Source organism: Chinchilla lanigera, unplaced genomic scaffold (assembly GCF_000276665.1).
Source record: "Chinchilla lanigera isolate Chin_1 unplaced genomic scaffold, ChiLan1.0 scaffold00057, whole genome shotgun sequence".
In the NCBI taxonomy this organism is placed as follows: Eukaryota; Metazoa; Chordata; class Mammalia; order Rodentia; family Chinchillidae; genus Chinchilla; species Chinchilla lanigera.
In genome coordinates, this window is record NW_004955458.1 from 169,786 (window position 1) to 175,539 (window position 5,754).

Sequence of the window (5,754 nt, forward strand, 5' to 3'; positions counted from 1 at the left end):
AGAGCAGCGGGCTGCAGGGAAAGATGTAAACCGGGATGTCCACGCTGTGAAGCTTTTCTGTGTCCTTTGAGCCCCCACAGCACTGCCTCCCAAAGCCAGCTGGACTCTCTAAGTCTGGCGAATGGCGGGAGTGGCGTTAGTCCTTCTGCCTGTTCCCTCCACCCTATCTCTGCAGGCTGCAGTTCTCATGCCATGGGACCAAGGCAAGCCTGTCTCTGTGACTTCTGTCTCCCTCCTGGGGACCAAAGCCCTAGTTCCCCGTGCCTTGTGTGATCTTGGCCAGGACAATTTTTCTAAACGTTTGGATTCACTGTAACATGTAAAAATCAGATTTCAGCTGGGCGTGGTTGTGCACGCCTGTAATCCCAGCACTTGGGAGGCTGAGGCAGGAGGATCATTGTGAGTTCGAGACCAGCCTGGGCTACCAAGTGAGCTCAAGGCCAGCCTGAACTGCACAGCGAGACCCTGTCTCAAAAAGATTTTTTAAAAAATCAGATTTCATGTAAAAATCCAGATTCTGATATCTGTTACAAAGTTTAAAATTCTGGCCATTCCGGAACCACATCCCCAGCTAACTGTGCTGGCAGGAGTTGAGGAAGCCGCTGCCTCAGGCCTGACCCAGTGTCCGCTCCAGAGAGCGGGGCAAACTGTGTGGGAACCAACAGAGCAGTTTCCTCTCCGCTCCTCTGCTGCCCCCTAGTGGACACCTGATGAACAGGAAAAGGAAGGCAAAGCAAACAAAGGAAGAGGATCGAAGCTTCCTCCTCTTCCTTTTTGTGTGTGTGTGTGTGTGTGTGTGTGTGTGTGTGTGTGTGGTCATTTTGAGACAGGGTCTCGCTATGCAGTTCAGGCTGGCCTTGAGCTCACTTTATAGCCCAGGCTGGTCTCGAACTCGAAACCATCCTCCTGCCTCAGCCTCCAGAGTGCTGGGATTATGGGCGTGTGCCACCAGGCCCAGGTCTCCCTCCTCTTCCGAGCCCGCTCCTCTCTGCTGTGAGAGGCCTCCGGTGCAAGCCAGTATAAGCCGTGAATGGGAGCCACATACAGACTTTGCTAGTAACCAACGCTTAAAAAGAAGCAGGTGAGATTCAGTTAATGATAGATTTTTATTTAGATAGATTTTTATTATTTTTATTTTTATTTTATTTTTATTTATTTCATATCTCCCGAATATTATTTCAGTGTGTAATCAACATAAAAATTATTACTAACATTTTTACTTTCTTTTTCTCTCGTTCTAAGTCTCCAAAATCTGATGTGTGATTTAGTACTTTCAGCCCTTCACAATGAAGACTGGCAGTACTTTAAAGCACTTGGGCAATCCCAGCACTCGGGAGGCTGATGCAGGAGGATCGCTGTGAGTTCCAGGCCAGCCTGGGCTACCAAGTGAGTTCACCGCCAGCCTGCATTGCATAGTGAGACCCTGTCTCAAAAAGACAAAGTAATAATAATAATAAAGCACTTGGTAGCCTCTCCTGACTCAAGGCTACCTTACTGGACAGGGAAGCTTTAGAAGCCCCAGGCCCCACCTCAGGATTCATTGCACACAGGAGGAGGCTGGGGCAGAGGCGGAGCAGCTCCTGGCAGGAGGAGGGGACTTCGGAGGACAGGGGCCCTCTGGGAGAGGGCACTCCTCTGGCCCCTTGGGTTTCTTCTGAGGCAGAAGGCCCCAGCCAGAGGAGTGACAGAGCAGGGCTCACTAACTCCAGGGCGCCACAGTGACTGTCCTGACAGCAAAGCCAAGTATCAGGTAGCATTTCTGTTATGCTTGGCCCATCTTATATAGAGAGCAAAACAAAAGCCAAGCTGTCCCTGCCCCTCCATCTTACTGTTTAGTGGGAGAATGAAAGGCTTGCACGCTTCAAAATAGTAGAACAGTCATTCCTTGTGAACTTAAAGAATATTCCAAAGTGGTGCAAACAGCGTGTGTCTGTCCATGTTTTCCTACCCCGGACCCACTATACTCTTGCGTTAGCTGCCCTGTAGCATTTGAACCTTTGACCCCTTAAACAAACAAACAAACACAAAACTCCTTATTCCTGTCAAGCCCAAGAGCAGAAGTAGAAGGAAATGTCGCGTCAGGAGCCCTTCGCGGGGCACTCCCCTCGATGTCCTCCAGGGGGCGCCTGACTCCTGGGTAAAGAGATGAAGGTCGCAAAGGTTACCAGGAAGTCCTGCCTTTCTTAGCTGGACCTGAAGCGGACCCAGTAAGAATGGTCACGCTTCAGGCCCTCTCTGGTCCCACAAGTTTCCCCTAGGGGAGCAGCGTGGGTAAAGGAGCCTGCCAAACGCTCAGGTTTAGCCCCTCAACCCCTACAAAGTGAGCTCAAGGCCAGCCTGAACTGCATAGCGAGACCTTGTCTCAAAAAGACAAAAATTTTTAAAAAAAAAGAGGACAAAACCCAAAGAAGGGAGAAATTTCCCAAAAGCCCCAGAGCGAGCCAAGGATTTGGGAGTCTGTCTGCTGGCCCTGTCAGAGCTCCTCTGCTCAGCGGTCAGGGTCCTCAGTAGCCACCCTCTCCAAAAGGTCAGCGTACTCCTCGTCTGAGGGTTCCCTTTAGCTGAAGTAACAGAAAACGGTGGCTTAGTTCAAACAGAAGTTTCCAGGAGATATCTGTCCCAAACCAGCCTGCATCCCATGGTGGCAGGGACCTAGGCCCCAGCTCTCCTGTGTTCTGCTAGAAGTGCTCTCCATCCCCCGGGCCACCTCCTGATCCAGGGTAGCCGCTGCACCATAGCCGCTGGGTGCAAGAGGCAGAGTATGAGCAGCAGCTCACAAGCCCTCCCTCCAAGGACGCTTGCTAGGAGTTGCTCCTTTTGCTTCCACTTCTGTCTCTGACAGTGACCACCCTTGATTCCAAAATAGAGCAGGAAAATGTAGCCTATTCCAGGCGACCATGGGCCCAACTATACCATAGGTTCTAGCCAATGAGGATCACCGGTACTGGGGGACCATGAGCTGTCCGTGCTAAAATCACCAACGTGCGATACACACTAACGCTCACCGCATCGTGCCCAGGAACACCTTCTACACCATGGCTAAGAGGGTCTGGCTCACCCCAGATACCCCTAAAATGTGTGCTGAATGAATGAACAGGTGCTGCCGACTTCTCTGGAATCTATGCTGCTTTTCCAGGTCCTCTGGAAAGACTTTGACCCTGACTTAGGTGTCTTTCTGTGCCCTTGCACCACCCTCCTCTGTACCCTAAACCCAGGCACCAGGCACATACATGGGCACCAAGCCCACCGAGCTCGCCTGAGCCCTGCTCCTTCCCTCTTCCTTGGGCACCCTTCCTTCCTGCTTTTTTTTGGAATCAAGTGTGGTCACGTGCCAAAGAAGGCCTGCCTGGGGCTGCCGCAGGTCCCACAGGGCCCTGAGTGCTCTAAGGCCACTTTGTGGGGAGGTGCAGATGCTTCTCGGCTTATAGGGATACATCCTGAGGAACTTACCATAACTGAAAATATCCTTAAGTCAAGAATCCATTTCAGAGCTGGGTGTGATGGTGGGAGCCTGTAATCCCACCACACTGGGAGGCTGAGGCAGGAAGATTGCCAGTTTGAGTCCAACCTGGGGAATTTATAAAAACTGTCTGAAAACAAAAACAAAAAATGAAGAGCCAATGCAGTTCAGTGTAAAGGCCCTGGATTCAAGCCCCAGTACAGAGAGAGAGAGATGCCAGGCATGGTGGAGCACTCCTGTAATTCCAGCACTGGGGAGGCTGAGGCAGCAGGATCACCATGAGTTTGAGGCCAGCACTAGTGAGACCCTGTCTCAAAAAGAAACAAAGAAAGATTGATTGATTAATTAATGCTGAACATCTTAGTTTAGCAGCACAGCATACAGGTTGAGTATCGCATGGCTGCAGCTCACTGCTAGTTCCTAGCACCATCCAGTATAGTTTCCACTGAACATGTATTGGTTTGCGTCTTTTTTTTTTTTTTTTTTTGGTACTGGGGATTGAATCCAGAGTTACTCTGCCACTGACCTATATCCCCAGATGTGTTGGTTTGGGGGATATTTTTGCAAGGGGGAACAATATAATACAGGACACATATTTTATAAGATTATTTATAATAGTCACCCACAGGAAGCCGGGCATGGTGGCACACGCCTGTAATCCCAGCACTCGGGAGGCTGAGACAGGAAGATCAATCCAAGTTCGAGACCAGCCTCAGCTACAAAGTGAGCTCAAGGCCAGCCTGAACCGCATAGCGAGACCCTGTCTCAAACAGACAAAAACAAAAAAAAAAATAGTCACCCAAAGGATGATATACAAGAGAGTGCAGGAAATATGTCCACACACTAAGACCCAAGAATCCAGCCAAGGGCCTGGATCCCACTGCATGAGTCCAGCTGAAGACATCGAGCCCATACCAGCGCCTCCCACAAGTCCAACTGGAGGCGCAGAGCCCACAACAACATCTCATGCAGACCTGTTTCATGGATCTGTGCTGAGAAAGCCCAAAGGTCAGTGGTGGAATCTAGGAAGTCTGTTCCAGCAGGATGAAGGATCTGTGCTAGCAGGCTGAGGGATCCGCACTGGAGCCAGGAAGCGATGCTCAAAGTAAGAACCAGCGCTCCCCCGAAAGGTACCACAGCCATCCTCAGTGTCAGTGAGGTCCCGAGCTCCTCCGATGGTAAAGACAGCTGAGTTCCCATCAGGAAAGCCAATGCAGCAAACTTCTCCCGGAGACTGAGCTATGCACCTTCCTCCCCTCCAGAGCCAGAAAGCGATGCTCAGAGTGAGGACCAGAGCTCCCCCAAAGTGAACTGAAGCCATTCTCAGTGCCAACAAGGCTCCACACTCTTGGAGGATGAGAACAGCCAAGTTCATCAGGAAAGCCAGCATGACGAGCTCCTCCAAAACAAGCAATGGCTCCTTAGAGCTTCTACCAGCTCCCAACAGCCTCTCTCAGCTCCCAACAGCCTCCTTCTCCTTCTCCAGTTCTACCTCTTTTGCTGCTGGCAATAATCCCCAGGTGGGCCTCCCACACCCAGCACCATGCTTACTCAGTTCAGCTGGAGGTTATAAGTTGACCACCAGTTATCAATCCACTATACCAGAGGATCTATATCCTCTGTTCATTTTTTTTCTTTAAGACAGGCTCTCACTAATTTGCCTGGAAGGACTTGAACTCTTCATCCTCCTGCCTCAGCCTCCTTCTGCTGGGATTACAGGCATGCTCCGCCACACCCAGGTCAATTTGCATCTTTAACTGGAAAAATTGCATGTCCATCCAGAGTGGGATCCTCAGTACTTTATAGATCAGTACTTTCTAGACTAGGCCTGAGCAAATTAATCTATCCTCCCTAGAGAAAAATTTAACAGGATTAAAATGTAGAAGAATAGATAAATGACCATCACATGGAAATGCTTCATCTTCTCTTTTATTTAATAATTTTTATTGTCCCCCTTTTGTGTGCCTGGAACTGAGCTAGGTACTGAAGAACAAAGGAAGAATTAGGCGGACCCAGTAGAGCCCCACCTCTGTGATGTTTGTGGGGTAGGCTCCTTAGAGCTTCTACCAGCTCCCAACAGCTTTTTTCCACTCTTAATGTCAGCTTCTTTTCCACTCTTAATGTCTTAATGACATTAAGAAAATACCAGCACCAGGCATGGTAGGGCACACCTGTAATCTTAGCTCTCAGGAGGCTGAGGCAGGAGGATCACTGTGAGTTTGAGCCCAGCCCGGGCTATATAGTGAGTTCAAGGCAAGGCTCAACTACGTAGTGAGATCCTGTCTCAAAAAAAA